The 19,577-nt window shown below is 48.8% G+C and overlaps 1 long non-coding RNA gene across 6 annotated transcripts; it reads right to left on the bottom strand.

Annotated features, from left to right (window-relative positions):
* Window positions 1-1,000: 1,000 nt before the first annotated feature.
* On the bottom strand, window positions 1,001-16,791 carry LOC127927836 (uncharacterized). Of its 6 annotated transcripts, none has more exons than XR_008129212.1 (3): window positions 16,766-16,791; window positions 15,567-15,634; window positions 1,001-1,063 (listed from the first exon to the last, which is right to left on the bottom strand). It is a non-coding gene; the product is annotated as an uncharacterized LOC127927836 (long non-coding RNA). The 6 variants fall into 6 exon arrangements; XR_008129208.1 differs by lacking the exon at window positions 16,766-16,791 and adding an exon at window positions 15,739-16,041; XR_008129211.1 differs by lacking the exon at window positions 1,001-1,063 and adding an exon at window positions 1,859-2,039.
* Between the last annotated feature and the right edge of the window lie 2,786 nt (window positions 16,792-19,577).

Raw genomic sequence — 19,577 nt, 5'->3', positions numbered from 1 at the left:
ATGAAGACAGTTAGAGACACTATGGCCTGTAATAAAGCTGTCCCCTCGTGTGCTGTTAGATCAGGTTGTGTTCTTGAGAACGTATTTGTGTCCCCACAGATGAGCACATTTCCCTTGGCCTGGCACGTATCATCCTCGAGGGTGGGGAAGATCTCCTCGGAGTAATATGGGGATTGTTACATTCCCCAGTTTCTATGTTGTGGGTTTGTGTACATGTATGTGTGTATTTCAGAAAATGGCTTCCTGGATTCCCCCAAGCAGCTGATTGGTTGGCCCCATTGCAGATTGGAGCCCTGATCCCGCCCTCTCATCAGGGGATACAGCTGTCTGCAATTACCGACTCCTGCTGCAGCGTGAACAGCCAGTGTTCCTATGTCAGGAAGAGGGAGCTTTGTGGTATGTTCTGTAGAATTGTTGTAAAGTATTTTGTAGCAGATGTTTGTCAAAAGGACTGTGTTTTTAATTATTGAAATGGTTCACTTTATGTTAGTAATTATTCTGTTTTTTTTGTTCCCAGGGGGCAAGGCACCTTGGGAGTGTTTAGGGAAGAGGCCTGCGGGCATACATATACCCGTAGTATGTACTCTGTTTATGCTCACTAGGCAAGACCTGGGTGGACCATCCCCTTTATTTTGGTTAGTGCGCCAGGTGGTGCTAAGATAGGTAGGTAAGGTAGGAGAGGGTAGGTTAGGTGAGTAGTGAGTAGGTTAGGTAAGGTAGAAGAGGGGGCTCTTTAACTTTTACTTTTTGATTTGGTTCCATCCAGGCCCCTTTCCCCAAATTTACTGTGTGAAGGAAATAAATTCCCTGTTAACGGTAATATTCTCATAATATTCCCTCTTTTCTCATCCTTACCTAGTCACATACCTCTATCCCTCCACCTACAGTCACATACCTCTATACCTCCACCTACAGTCACATACCTCTTTACCTCCATCTACAGTCACATGCCTCTTTACCTCCACCTACAGCCACATACCTCTATACCTCCACCTACAGTCCCATACCTCTATACCTCCACCTACAGTCACATACCTCTATACCTCCACCTACAGTCACATACCTCTATACCTCTACCTACAGTCACATACCTCTATACCTCCACCTACAGTCACATACCTCTATACCTCCACCTACAGTCACATACCTCTATACCTCCACCTACAGTCACATACCTCTATACCTCCACCTAGTCACATACCTCCACCTACAGTCACATACCTCTATACCTCCACCTACAGTCACATACCTCTATACCTCCACCTACAGTCACATACCTCTTTACCTCCACCTACAGTCACATACCTCTCTACCTCCATCTACAGTCACATGCCTCTTTACCTCCACCTACAGCCACATACCTCTATACCTCCACCTACAGTCACATACCTCTATACCTCCACCTACAGTCACATACCTCTATACCTCCACCTACAGTCACATACCTCTATACCTCCACCTACAGTCACATACCTCTATACCTCCACCTACAGTCACATACCTCTATACCTCCACCTACAGTCACATACCTCTATAGCTCCACCTAGTCACATACCTCCACCTACAGTCACATACCTCTATACCTCCACCTACAGTCACATACCTCTATACCTCCACCTACAGTCACATACCTCTATACCTCCACCTACAGTCACATACCTCCACCTACAGTCACATACCTCCACCTACAGTCACATACCTCTATACCTCCACCTTCAGTCACATACCTCTTTACCTCCACCTACAGTCACATACCTCTATACCTCCACCTACAGTCACATACCTCCACCTACAGTCACATGCCTCTTTACCTCCACCTACAGTCACATACCTCTTTACCTCCACCTACAGTCCCATACCTCTATACCTGTACCTACAGTCACATACCTCTATACCTCCACCTACAGTCACATACCTCCACCTACAGTCACATACCTCTATACCTCCACCTACAGTCACATACCTCCACCTACAGTCCCATACCTCTATACCTCCACCTACAGTCACATACCTCTATACCTCCACCTACAGTCACATACCTCTATACCTCCACCTACAGTCACATACCTCTATACCTCCACCTACAGTCACATACCTCTATACCTCCACCTAGTCACATACCTCCACCTACAGTCACATACCTCTCTACCTCCACCTACAGTCACATACCTCCACCTACAGTCACATACCTCCACCTACAGTCACATACCTCCACCTACAGTCACATACCTCTATACCTCCACCTACAGTCACATACCTCTATACCTCCACCTACAGTCACATACCTCCACCTACAGTCACATACCTCTACCTACAGTCACATACCTCTATACCTCCACCTACAGTCACATACCTCCACCTACAGTCACATACCTCCACCTACAGTCACATACCTCTATACCTCCACCTTCAGTCACATACCTCTTTACCTCCACCTACAGTCACATACCTCTAAACCTCCACCTACAGTCACATACCTCCACCTACAGTCACATGCCTCTTTACCTCCACCTACAGTCACATACCTCTTTACCTCCACCTACAGTCCCATACCTCTATACCTGCACCTACAGTCACATACCTCTATACCTCCACCTACAGTCACATACCTCCACCTACAGTCACATACCTCTATACCTCCACCTACAGTCACATACCTCCACCTACAGTCCCATGCCTCTATACCTCCACCTACAGTCACATACCTCCACCTACAGTCACATACCTCCACCTACAGTCACATACCTCCACCTACAGTCACATAACTCCACCTACAGTCACATACCTCCACCTACAGTCACATACCTCCACCTACAGTCACATACCTCCACCTACAGTCACATACCTCTCTACCTCCACCTACAGTCACATACCTCTCTACCTCCACCTACAGTCACATACCTCTCTACCTCCACCTACAGTCACATACCTCTCTACCTCCACCTACAGTCACATACCTCCACCTACAGTCACATACCTCCACCTACAGTCACATACCTCCACCTACAGTCACATAATTCCACCTACAGTCACATACCTCCACCTACAGTCACATACCTCCACCTACAGTCACATACCTCCACCTACAGTCACATACCTCTATACCTCCACCTACAGTCACATACCTCCACCTACAGTCACATACCTCCACCTACAGTCACATACCTCCACCTACAGTCACATACCTCCACCTACAGTCACATACCTCTGTACCTCCACCTACAGTCACATACCTCCACCTACAGTCCCATACCTCTCTACCTCCACCTACAGTCACATACCTCCACCTACAGTCACATACCTCCACCTACAGTCCCATACCTCTCTACCTCCACCTACAGTCACATACCTCCACCTACAGTCACATACCTCTTTACCTCCACCTACAGTCACATACCTCCACCTACAGTCCCATACCTCTCTACCTCCACCTACAGTCACATACCTACAGTCCCATACCTCTCTACCTCCACCTACAGTCACATACCTCTCTACCTCCACCTACAGTCACATACCTCTTTACCTCCACCTACAGTCACATACCTCCACCTACAGTCCCATACCTCTCTACCTCCACCTACAGTCACATACCTCTATACCTCCACCTACAGTCACATACTTCTATACCTCCACCTACAGTCACATACCTCTATACCTCCACCTACAGTCACATACCTCTATACCTCCACCTACAGTCACATACCTCCACCTACAGTCACATACCTCCACCTACAGTCACATACCTCTATACCTCCACCTTCAGTCACATACCTCTTTACCTCCACCTACAGTCACATACCTCTATACCTCCACCTTCAGTCACATACCTCTTTACCTCCACCTACAGTCACATACCTCTATACCTCCACCTACAGTCACATACCTCCACCTACAGTCACATGCCTCTTTACCTCCACCTACAGTCACATACCTCTTTACCTCCACCTACAGTCCCATACCTCTATACCTGTACCTACAGTCACATACCTCTATACCTCCACCTACAGTCACATACCTCCACCTACAGTCACATACCTCTATACCTCCACCTACAGTCACATACCTCCACCTACAGTCCCATGCCTCTATACCTCCACCTACAGTCCCATACCTCTTTACCTCCACCTACAGTCACATACCTCTATACCTCCACCTACAGTCACATACCTCTATACCTCCACCTACAGTCACATACCTCTATACCTCCACCTAGTCACATACCTCCACCTACAGTCACATACCTCTATACCTCCACCTACAGTCACATACCTCTATACCTCCACCTACAGTCACATACCTCTATACCTCCACCTACAGTCACATACCTCCACCTACAGTCACATACCTCTACCTACAGTCACATACCTCTATACCTCCACCTACAGTCACATACCTCCACCTACAGTCACATACCTCCACCTACAGTCACATACCTCTATACCCACCTTCAGTCACATACCTCTTTACCTCCACCTACAGTCACATACCTCTATACCTCCACCTACAGTCACATACCTCCACCTACAGTCACATGCCTCTTTACCTCCACCTACAGTCACATACCTCTTTACCTCCACCTACAGTCCCATACCTCTATACCTCCACCTACAGTCACATACCTCTATACCTCCACCTACAGTCACATACCTCCACCTACAGTCACATACCTCTATACCTCCACCTACAGTCACATACCTCTATACCTCCACCTACAGTCACATACCTCCACCTACAGTCCCATGCCTCTATACCTCCACCTACAGTCACATACCTCCACCTACAGTCACATACCTCCACCTACAGTCACATACCTCCACCTACAGTCACATACCTCCACCTACAGTCACATACCTCCACCTACAGTCACATACCTCCACCTACAGTCACATACCTCCACCTACAGTCACATACCTCCACCTACAGTCACATACCTCCACCTACAGTCACATACCTCTACCTCCACCTACAGTCACATACCTCTCTACCTCCACCTACAGTCACATACCTCCACCTACAGTCACATACCTCCACCTACAGTCACATACCTCCACCTACAGTCACATAATTCCACCTACAGTCACATACCTCCACCTACAGTCACATACCTCCACCTACAGTCACATACCTCCACCTACAGTCACATACCTCTATACCTCCACCTACAGTCACATACCTCCACCTACAGTCACATACCTCCACCTACAGTCACATACCTCCACCTACAGTCACATACCTCCACCTACAGTCACATACCTCCACCTACAGTCACATACCTCTATACCTCCACCTACAGTCACATACCTCCACCTACAGTCACATACCTCCACCTACCTCTTTACCTCCACCTACAGTCACATACCTCTATACCTCCACCTACAGTCACATACCTCCACCTACAGTCACATGCCTCTTTACCTCCACCTACAGTCACATACCTCTTTACCTCCACCTACACTCCCATACCTCTATACCTGTACCTACAGTCACATACCTCTATACCTCCACCTACAGTCACATACCTCCACCTACAGTCACATACCTCTATACCTCCACCTACAGTCACATACCTCCACCTACAGTCCCATGCCTCTATACCTCCACCTACAGTCCCATACCTCTTTACCTCCACCTACAGTCACATACCTCTATACCTCCACCTACAGTCACATACCTCTATACCTCCACCTACAGTCACATACCTCTATACCTCCACCTAGTCACATACCTCCACCTACAGTCACATACCTCTATACCTCCACCTACAGTCACATACCTCTATACCTCCACCTACAGTCACATACCTCTATACCTCCACCTACAGTCACATACCTCCACCTACAGTCACATACCTCTACCTACAGTCACATACCTCTATACCTCCACCTACAGTCACATACCTCCACCTACAGTCACATACCTCCACCTACAGTCACATACCTCTATACCTCCACCTTCAGTCACATACCTCTTTACCTCCACCTACAGTCACATACCTCTATACCTCCACCTACAGTCACATACCTCCACCTACAGTCACATGCCTCTTTACCTCCACCTACAGTCACATACCTCTTTACCTCCACCTACAGTCCCATACCTCTATACCTCCACCTACAGTCACATACCTCTATACCTCCACCTACAGTCACATACCTCCACCTACAGTCACATACCTCTATACCTCCACCTACAGTCACATACCTCCACCTACAGTCCCATGCCTCTATACCTCCACCTACAGTCACATACCTCCACCTACAGTCACATACCTCCACCTACAGTCACATACCTCCACCTACAGTCCCATGCCTCTATACCTCCACCTACAGTCACATACCTCCACCTACAGTCACATACCTCCACCTACAGTCACATACCTCCACCTACAGTCACATACCTCCACCTACAGTCACATACCTCCACCTACAGTCACATACCTCCACCTACAGTCACATACCTCTCTACCTCCACCTACAGTCACATACCTCTCTACCTCCACCTACAGTCACATACCTCTCTACCTCCACCTACAGTCACATACCTCCACCTACAGTCACATACCTCCACCTACAGTCACATACCTCCACCTACAGTCACATACCTCCACCTACAGTCACATACCTCCACCTACAGTCACATACCTCCACCTACAGTCACATACCTCCACCTACAGTCACATACCTCCACCTACAGTCACATACCTCCACCTACAGTCACATACCTCTGTACCTCCACCTACAGTCACATACCTCCACCTACAGTCCCATACCTCTCTACCTCCACCTACAGTCACATACCTCCACCTACAGTCACATACCTCCACCTACAGTCCCATACCTCTACCTCCACCTACAGTCACATACCTCCACCTACAGTCACATACCTCTTTACCTCCACCTACAGTCACATACCTCCACCTACAGTCCCATACCTCTCTACCTTCACCTACAGTCACATACCTACAGTCCCATACCTCTCTACCTCCACCTACAGTCACATACCTCTCTACCTCCACCTACAGTCACATACCTCTTTACCTCCACCTACAGTCACATACCTCCACCTACAGTCCCATACCTCTCTACCTCCACCTACAGTCACATACCTCTATACCTCCACCTACAGTCACATACCTCTATACCTCCACCTACAGTCACATACCTCTATACCTCCACCTACAGTCACATACCTCTATACCTCCACCTACAGTCACATACCTCTATACCTCCACCTACAGTCACATACCTCCACCTACAGTCACATACCTCTCTACCTCCACCTACAGTCACATACCTCTATACCTCCACCTACAGTCACATACCTCTATACCTCCACCTACAGTCACATACCTCCACCTACAGTCACATACCTCCACCTACAGTCACATACCCCCACCTACAGTCACATACCTCTATACCTCCACCTACAGTCACATGCCTCTATACCTCCACCTACAGTCCCATACCTCCACCTACAGTCACATACCTCCACCTACAGTCACATACCTCTACACCTCCACCTACAGTCCCATACCTCTTTACCTCCACCTACAGTCACATACCTCTATACCTCCACCTACAGTCACATACCTCTATACCTCCACCTACAGTCACATACCTCTATACCTCCACCTACAGTCACATACCTCTATACCTCCACCTAGTCACATACCTCCACCTAGAGTCACATACCTCTATACCTCCACCTACAGTCACATACCTCTATACCTCCACCTACAGTCACATACCTCTATACCTCCACCTACAGTCACATACCTCTATACCTCCACCTACAGTCACATACCTCCACCTACAGTCACATACCTCCACCTACAGTCACATACCTCTTTACCTCCACCTACAGTCACATACCTCTATACCTCCACCAACAGTCACATACCTCCACCTACAGTCACATGCCTCTTTACCTCCACCTACAGTCACATACCTCTTTACCTCCACCTACAGTCCCATAACTCTATACCTGCACCTACAGTCACATACCTCTATACCTCCACCTACAGTCACATACCTCCACCTACAGTCACATACCTCTATACCTCCACCTACAGTCACATACCTCCACCTACAGTCCCATGCCTCTATACCTCCACCTACAGTCACATACCTCTACAGTACCTCCACCTACAGTCACATACCTCCACCTACAGTCCCATGCCTCTATACCTCCACCTACAGTCACATACCTCCACCTACAGTCACATACCTCCACCTACAGTCACATACCTCTCTACCTCCACCTACAGTCACATACCTCCACCTACAGTCACATACCTCCACCCACCTACAGTCACATACCTCTCTACCTCCACCTACAGTCACATACCTCCACCTACAGTCACATACCTCTCTACCTCCACCTACAGTCACATACCTCTCTACCTCCACCTACAGTCACATACCTCTCTACCTCCACCTACAGTCACATACCTCCTACCTCCTACAGTCACATACAGTCACATACCTCCACTACAGTCACATACCTCCACCTACAGTCACATACCTCCACCTACAGTCACATACCTCCACCTACAGTCACATACCTCCACCTACAGTCACATACCTCTCTACCTCCACCTACAGTCACATACCTCCTACCTCCACCTACAGTCACATACCTCCACCTCCACCTACAGTCACATACCTCCACCTCCACCTCCACCTACAGTCACATACCTCCCTCCACCTACAGTCACATACCTCCACATACCTCCACCTACAGTCACATACCTCTCTACCTCCACCTACAGTCACATACCTCCACCTCCACAGTCACATACCTCCACCTACAGTCACATACCTCCACCTACAGTCACATACCTCCACCTACAGTCACATACCTCCACCTCCACATACCTCCACCTACAGTCACATACCTCCACCTCCACAGTCACATACCTCCACCTACAGTCACATACCTCCACCTACAGTCACATACCTCCACCTACAGTCACATACCTCTATACCTCCACCTACAGTCACATACCTCCACCTACAGTCACATACCTCCACCTACAGTCACATACCTCTATACCTCCACCTACAGTCACATACCTCCACCTACAGTCACATACCTCCACCTACAGTCACATACCTCTACAGTCACATACCTCCACCTACAGTCACATACCTCTATACCTCCACCTACAGTCACATACCTCCACCTACAGTCACATACCTCTTACCTCCACCTACAGTCACATACCTACAGTCACATACTCTATACCTCCACCTACAGTCACATACCTCTCACATACCTCCACCTACAGTCACATACCTCTCACATACCTCCACCTACAGTCACATACCTCCACCTACAGTCACATACCTCTATACCTCCACCTACAGTCACATACCTCTATACCTCCACCTACAGTCACATACCTCCACCTCCACCTACAGTCACATACCTCTATACCTCCACCTACAGTCACATACCTCCACCACATACCTCTACCTCCACCTACAGTCACCTCTATACCTCCACCTACAGTCCCATACCTCCCTCCACCTACAGTCACATACCTCTATACCTCCACCTACAGTCACATACCTCTATACCTCCACCTACAGTCACATACCTCTATACCTCCACCTACAGTCACATACCTCTATACCTCCACCTACAGTCACATACCTCCACCTACAGTCACAGTCACATACCTCCACCTACAGTCACATACCTCTATACCTCCACCTACAGTCACATACCTCTATACCTACCTCCACCACTACAGTCACATACCTCTATACCTCCACCTACAGTCACATACCTCCACCTACAGTCACATACCTCCACCTACAGTCACATACCTCCACCTACAGTCACATACCTCTATACCTCCACCTACAGTCACATGCCTCTATACCTCCACCTACAGTCACATACCTCCACCTACAGTCACATACCTCCACCTACAGTCACATACCTCCACCTACAGTCACACCTCCACCTACAGTCACATACCTCTCAACCTCCACCTACAGTCACATACCTCCACCTACAGTCACATACCTCCACCTACAGTCACATACTTTACCTCCACCTACAGTCACATACCTCTATACCTCCACCTACAGTCACATACCTCTATACCTCCACCTACAGTCACATCCTCTTACCTCCACCTACAGTCACATACCTCTTTACCTCCACCTACAGTCACATACCTCTTTACCTCCACCTAGTCACATACCTCCACCTACAGTCACATACCTCCACCTACAGTCACATACCTCCACCTACCTACAGTCACATACCTCCACCTACAGTCACATACCTCCACCTACAGTCACATACCTCCACCTACAGTCACATATACCTCCACCTACAGTCACATACCTCCACCTACAGTCCCACCTACCTACAGTCATACCTCCACCTACAGTCACATACCTCTATACCTCCACCTACAGTCACATACCTCTATACCTCCACCTACAGTCACATACCTCCACCTACAGTCACATACCTCCACCTACAGTCACATACCTCTTTACCTCCACCTACAGTCACATACCTCTATACCTCCACCTACAGTCACATGCCTCTTTACCTCCACCTACAGTCACATACCTCTATACCTCCACCTACAGTCACATACCTCCACCTACAGTCACATACCTCCACCTACAGTCACATACCTCCACCTACAGTCACATACCTCCACCTACAGTCACATACCTCCACCTACAGTCACATACCTCCACCTACAGTCACATACCTCCACCTACACCTCACATACCTCCACCTACAGTCACATACCTCCACCTACAGTCACATACCTCCACCTACAGTCACATACCTCTATACCTCCACCTACAGTCACATGCCTCTCTACCTCCACCTACAGTCACATGCCTCTCTACCTCCACCTACAGTCACATACCTCTCTACCTCCACCTACAGTCACATGCCTCTCTACCTCCACCTACAGTCACATGCCTCTCTACCTCCACCTACAGTCACATGCCTCTCTACCTCCACCTACAGTCACATACCTCCACCTACAGTCACATACCTCTATACCTCCACCTACAGTCACATACCTCTATACCTCCACCTACAGTCACATACCTCCACCTACAGTCACATACCTCCACCTACAGTCACATACCTCTATACCTCCACCTACAGTCACATACCTCTATACCTCCACCTACAGTCACATACCTCCACCTACAGTCACATACCTCCACCTACAGTCACATACCTCCACCTACAGTCACATACCTCCACCTACAGTCACATACCTCTGTACCTCCACCTACAGTCACATACCTCCACCTACAGTCACATACCTCTCTACCTCCACCTACAGTCACATACCTACAGTCCCATACCTCTCTACCTCCACCTACAGTCACATACCTCTCTACCTCCACCTACAGTCACATACCTCTTTACCTCCACCTACAGTCACATACCTCCACCTACAGTCCCATACCTCTCTACCTCCACCTACAGTCACATACCTCCACCTACAGTCACATACCTCTATACCTCCACCTACAGTCACATACCTCCACCTACAGTCACATACCTCTTTACCTCCACCTACAGTCACATACCTCTTTACCTCCACCTACAGTCACATACCTCTATACCTCCACCTACAGTCACATACCTCTCTACATACCTCCACCTCCACCTACAGTCACATACCTCCACCTACAGTCACATACCTCTCTACCTCCACCTACAGTCACATACCTCTCTACCTCCACCTACAGTCACATACCTCTCTACCTCCACCTCCACCTACAGTCACATACCTCTCTACCTCCACCTACAGTCACATACCTCTCTACCTCACACCTACCTAGTCACATACCTCTCTACCTCCACCTACAGTCACATACCTCTCACCTCCACCTACAGTCACATACCTCTCTACCTCCACCTACAGTCACATACCTCTTTACCTCCACCTACAGTCACATACCTCTCTACCTCCACCTACAGTCACATACCTCTATACTCCACCTACAGTCACATACCTCTATACCTCCACCTACAGTCACATACCTCCACCTACAGTCACATGCCTCTATACCTCCACCTACAGTCACATACCTCCACCTACAGTCACATACCTCCACCTACAGTCACATACCTCCACCTACCTCCACCTACAGTCACATACCTCCACCTACAGTCACATACCTCCACCTACAGTCACATACCTCCACCTACAGTCACATACCTCCACCTACAGTCCCATACCTCTCTACCTCCACCTACAGTCACATACCTCCACCTACAGTCACATACCTCTATACCTCCACCTACAGTCACATACCTCCACCTACAGTCACATACCTCCACCTACAGTCCCATACCTCTCTACCTCCACCTACAGTCACATACCTCCACCTACAGTCACATACCTCTCTACCTCCACCTACAGTCACATACCTCTCTACCTCCACCTACAGTCACATACCTCTCTACCTCCACCTACAGTCACATACCTCTCTACCTCCACCTACAGTCACATACCTCTCTACCTCCACCTACAGTCACATACCTCTCTACCTCCACCTACAGTCACATACCTCTCTACCTCCACCTACAGTCACATACCTCTCTACCTCCACCTACAGTCACATACCTCTCTACCTCCACCTACAGTCACATACCTCTCTACCTCCACCTACAGTCACATACCTCCACCTACAGTCACATACCTCCACCTACAGTCACATACCTCCACCTACAGTCACATACCTCCACCTACAGTCACATACCTCCACCTACAGTCACATACCTCTATACCTCCACCTACAGTCACATACCTCCACCTACAGTCACATACCTCCACCTACAGTCACATACCTCCACCTACAGTCACATACCTCCACCTACAGTCACATACCTCTATACCTCCACCTACAGTCACATACCTCCACCTACAGTCACATACCTCCACCTACAGTCACATACCTCTATACCTCCACCTACAGTCACATACCTCCACCTACAGTCACATACCTCCACCTACAGTCACATACCTCCACCTACAGTCACATACCTCTGTACCTCCACCTACAGTCACATACCTCCACCTACAGTCACATACCTCTTTACCTCCACCTACAGTCACATACCTCCACCTACAGTCCCATACCTCTCTACCTCCACCTACAGTCACATACCTACAGTCCCATACCTCTCTACCTCCACCTACAGTCACATACCTCTCTACCTCCACCTACAGTCACATACCTCTTTACCTCCACCTACAGTCACATACCTCCACCTACAGTCACATACCTCTATACCTCCACCTACAGTCACATACCTCTATACCTCCACCTACAGTCACATACCTCCACCTACAGTCACATACCTCTCTACCTCCACCTACAGTCACATACCTCCACCTACAGTCACATACCTCTATACCTCCACCTACAGTCACATACCTCTATACCTCCACCTACAGTCACATACCTCCACCTACAGTCACATACCTCCACCTACAGTCACATACCTCCACCTACAGTCACATACCTCCACCTACAGTCACATACCTCTGTACCTCCACCTACAGTCACATACCTCCACCTACAGTCACATACCTCTTTACCTCCACCTACAGTCACATACCTCCACCTACAGTCCCATACCTCTCTACCTCCACCTACAGTCACATACCTCTATACCTCCACCTACAGTCACATACCTCTATACCTCCACCTACAGTCACATACCTCTATACCTCCACCTACAGTCACATACCTCCACCTACAGTCACATACCTCCACCTACAGTCACATACCTCTCTACCTCCACCTACAGTCACATACCTCTATACCTCCACCTACAGTCACATACCTCTATACCTCCACCTACAGTCACATACCTCCACCTACAGTCACATACCTCCACCTACAGTCACATACCTCTATACCTCCACCTACAGTCACATGCCTCTATACCTCCACCTACAGTCCCATACCTCCACCTACAGTCATATACCTCCACCTACAGTCACATACCTCTACACCTCCACCTACAGTCACATACCTCTCTACCTCCACCTACAGTCACATACCTCCACCTACAGTCACATACCTTCACCTACAGTCACATGCCTCTTTACCTCCACCTACAGTCACATGCCTCTTTACCTCCACCTACAGTCACATGCATGTATACCTCCACCTACAGTCACATACCTCTATACCTCCACCTACAGTCACATACCTCTTTACCTCCACCTACAGTCACATACCTCCACCTACAGTCACATACCTCCACCTACAGTCACATACCTCCACCTACAGTCACATACCTCCACCTACAGTCACATACCTCCACCTACAGTCACATACCTCCACCTACAGTCACATACCTCCACCTACAGTCACATACCTCCACCTACAGTCACATACCTCTGTACCTCCACCTACAGTCACATACCTCCACCTACAGTCACATACCTCTTTACCTCCACCTACAGTCACATACCTCCACCTACAGTCCCATACCTCTCTACCTCCACCTACAGTCACATACCTACAGTCCCATACCTCTCTACCTCCACCTACAGTCACATACCTCTCTACCTCCACCTACAGTCACATACCTCTTTACCTCCACCTACAGTCACATACCTCCACCTACAGTCACATACCTCTACCTACAGTCACATACCTCCACCTACAGTCACATACCTCTACACCTCCACCTACAGTCACATACCTCTCTACCTCCACCTACAGTCACATACCTCCACCTACAGTCACATACCTTCACCTACAGTCACATGCCTCTTTACCTCCACCTACAGTCACATGCCTCTTTACCTCCACCTACAGTCACATGCATGTATACCTCCACCTACAGTCACATACCTCTATACCTCCACCTACAGTCACATACCTCTTTACCTCCACCTACAGTCACATACCTCCACCTACAGTCACATACCTCTCTACCTCCACCTACAGTCACATACCTCCACCTACAGTCACATACCTCCACCTACAGTCACATACCTCCACCTACAGTCACATACCTCCACCTACAGTCACATACCTCCACCTACAGTCACATACCTCCACCTACAGTCACATACCTCCACCTACAGTCACATACCTCTGTACCTCCACCTACAGTCACATACCTCCACCTACAGTCACATACCTCTCTACCTCCACCTACAGTCACATACCTCCACCTACAGTCACATACCTCCACCTACAGTCACATACCTCCACCTACAGTCACATACCTCTATACCTCCACCTACAGTCACATGCCTCTATACCTCCACCTACAGTCCCATACCTCCACCTACAGTCACATACCTCCACCTACAGTCACATACCTCTACACCTCCACCTACAGTCACATACCTCTCTACCTCCACCTACAGTCACATACCTCCACCTACAGTCACATACCTTCACCTACAGTCACATGCCTCTTTACCTCCACCTACAGTCACATGCCTCTTTACCTCCACCTACAGTCACATGCATGTATACCTCCACCTACAGTCACATACCTCTATACCTCCACCTACAGTCACATACCTCTTTACCTCCACCTACAGTCACATACCTCCACCTACAGTCACATACCTCCACCTACAGTCACATACCTCTCTACCTCCACCTACAGTCACATACCTCTATACCTCCACCTACAGTCACATACCTCTATACCTCCACCTACAGTCACATACCTCCACCTACAGTCACATACCTCCACCTACAGTCACATACCTCTATACCTCCACCTACAGTCACATGCCTCTATACCTCCACCTACAGTCCCATACCTCCACCTACAGTCACATACCTCCACCTACAGTCACATACCTCTACACCTCCACCTACAGTCACATACCTCTCTACCTCCACCTACAGTCACATACCTCCACCTACAGTCACATACCTTCACCTACAGTCACATGCCTCTTTACCTCCACCTACAGTCACATGCCTCTTTACCTCCACCTACAGTCACATGCATGTATACCTCCACCTACAGTCACATACCTCTATACCTCCACCTACAGTCACATACCTCTTTACCTCCACCTACAGTCACATACCTCCACCTACAGTCACATACCTCTCTACCACCTCTCTACCTCCACCTACAGTCACATACCTCCACCTACAGTCACATACCTCCACCTACAGTCACATACCTCCACCTACAGTCACATACCTCCACCTACAGTCACATACCTCCACCTACAGTCACATACCTCCACCTACAGTCACATACCTCCACCTACAGTCACATACCTCTGTACCTCCACCTACAGTCACATACCTCCACCTACAGTCACATACCTCTTTACCTCCACCTACAGTCACATACCTCCACCTACAGTCCCATACCTCTCTACCTCCACCTACAGTCACATACCTCTTTACCTCCACCTACAGTCACATACCTCTTTACCTCCACCTACAGTCACATACCTCCACCTACAGTCACATACCTCTCTACCTCCACCTACAGTCACATACCTCTTTACCTCCACCTACAGTCACATACCTCTTTACCTCCACCTACAGTCACATACCTCCACCTACAGTCACATACCTCCACCTACAGTCACATACCTCCACCTACAGTCACATACCTCTATACCTCCACCTACAGTCACATACCTCTATACCTCCACCTACAGTCACATGCCTCTATACCTCCACCTACAGTCCCATGCCTCTATACCTCCACCTACAGTCCCATACCTCCACCTACAGTCACATACCTCCACCTACAGTCACATACCTCTATACCTCCACCTACAGTCACATGCCTCTTTACCTCCACCTACAGTCACATACCTGTATACCTCCACCTACAGTCCCATGCCTTTATACCTCCACCTACAGTCACATACCTCTATACCTCCACCTACAGTCACATACCTCCACCTACAGTCACATACCTCCACCTACAGTCACATACCTCTTTACCTCCACCTACAGTCACATACCTCTATACCTCCACCTACAGTCACATGCCTCTTTACCTCCACCTACAGTCACATACCTCTATACCTCCACCTACAGTCACATACCTCCACCTACAGTCACATACCTCCACCTACAGTCACATACCTCCACCTACAGTCACATACCTCCACCTACAGTCACATACCTCCACCTACAGTCACATACCTCCACCTACAGTCACATACCTCCACCTACAGTCACATACCTCCACCTACAGTCACATACCTCCACCTACAGTCACATACCTCCACCTACAGTCACATACCTCCACCTACAGTCACATACCTCCACCTACAGTCACATACCTCTCTACCTCCACCTACAGTCACATGCCTCTCTACCTCCACCTACAGTCACATGCCTCTCTACCTCCACCTACAGTCACATGCCTCTCTACCTCCACCTACAGTCACATGCCTCTCTACCTCCACCTACAGTCACATACCTCTATACCTCCACCTACAGTCCCATACCTCTATACCTCCACCTACAGTCACATACCTCTATACCTCCACCTACAGTCACATACCTCTATACCTCCACCTACAGTCACATACCTCTATACCTCCACCTACAGTCACATACCTCTATACCTCCACCTACAGTCCCATACCTCTATACCTCCACCTACAGTCACATACCTCTATACCTCCACCTACAGTCACATACCTCTATACCTCCACCTACAGTCACATACCTCCACCTACAGTCACATACCTCCACCTACAGTCACATATCTCTATACCTCCACCTACAGTCACATACCTCTCTACCTCCACCTACAGTCACATACCTCCACCTACAGTCACATACCTCTATACCTCCACCTACAGTCACATACCTCCACCTACAGTCACATACCTCCACCTACAGTCACATACCTCTCTACCTCCACCTACAGTCACATACCTCCACCTACAGTCACATACCTCCACCTACAGTCACATACCTCCACCTACAGTCACATACCTCCACCTACAGTCACATACCTCTATACCTCCACCTACAGTCCCATACCTCCCATGCCTCTCTACCTCCACTTACAGTCACATACCTCCACCTACAGTCCCATACCTCTCTACCTCCACCTACAGTCACATACCTCCACCTACAGTCCCATACCTCTCTACCTCCACCTACAGTCACATACCTCCACCTACAGTCCCATGCCTCTCTACCTCCACCTACAGTCACATACCTCCACCTACAGTCCCATACCTCTCTACCTCCACCTACAGTCACATACCTCCACCTACAGTCCCATACCTCTCTACCTCCACCTACAGTCACATACCTCCACCTACAGTCCCATGCCTCTCTGCCTCCACCTACAGTCCCATACCTCTTTACCTCCACCTACAGTCACATACCTCCACCTACAGTCACATACCTCTCTACCTCCACCTACAGTCCCATACCTCCACCTACAGTCACATACCTCCACCTACAGTCACATACCTCTCTACCTCCACCTACAGTCACATACCTCTCTACCTCCACCTACAGTCACATACCTCCACCTACAGTCCCATACCTCTCTACCTCCACCTACAGTCACATACCTCCACCTACAGTCACATACCTCCACCTACAGTCACATACCTCTATACCTCCACCTACAGTCACATACCTCTATACCTCCACCTACAGTCACATACCTCCACCTACAGTCACATACCTCCACCTACAGTCACATACCTCCACCTACAGTCACATACCTCCACCTACAGTCACATACCTCCACCTACAGTCACATACCTCTGTACCTCCACCTACAGTCACATACCTCCACCTACAGTCACATACCTCTCTACCTCCACCTACAGTCACATACCTACAGTCCCATACCTCTCTACCTCCACCTACAGTCACATACCTCTCTACCTCCACCTACAGTCACATACCTCTTTACCTCCACCTACAGTCACATACCTCCACCTACAGTCCCATACCTCTCTACCTCCACCTACAGTCACATACCTCCACCTACAGTCACATACCTCTATACCTCCACCTACAGCCACATACCTCTATACCTCCACCTACAGTCACATACCTCTATACCTCCACCTACAGTCCCATACCTCCACCTACAGTCACATACCTCTTTACCTCCACCTACAGTCACATACCTCTATACCTCCACCTACAGTCACATACCTCTTTACCTCCACCTACAGTCACATACCTACAGTCCCATACCTCTCTACCTCCACCTACAGTCACATACCTCTCTACCTCCACCTACAGTCACATACCTCCACCTACAGTCACATACCTCTATACCTCCACCTACAGTCCCATACCTCCCATGCCTCTCTACCTCCACTTACAGTCACATACCTCCACCTACAGTCCCATACCTCTCTACCTCCACCTACAGTCACATACCTCCACCTACAATCACATACCTCCACCTACAGTCACATACCTCTATACCTCCACCTACAATCACATAATGCTATGTATTTATATAATCCAGAACCAAATGGATGGACGTTAATGTAGTCTCCAAACCAAAACGCTAGGTAGATGTCAAGGGAGGCAATGTAAGTTTGCTGAAAA

The sequence above is a fragment of the Oncorhynchus keta genome, unplaced genomic scaffold (genome assembly GCF_023373465.1).
Source record: "Oncorhynchus keta strain PuntledgeMale-10-30-2019 unplaced genomic scaffold, Oket_V2 Un_scaffold_18035_pilon_pilon, whole genome shotgun sequence".
Classification (NCBI taxonomy): Eukaryota; Metazoa; Chordata; class Actinopteri; order Salmoniformes; family Salmonidae; genus Oncorhynchus; species Oncorhynchus keta.
This window is presented reverse-complemented; position numbering and strand designations above follow the sequence as displayed.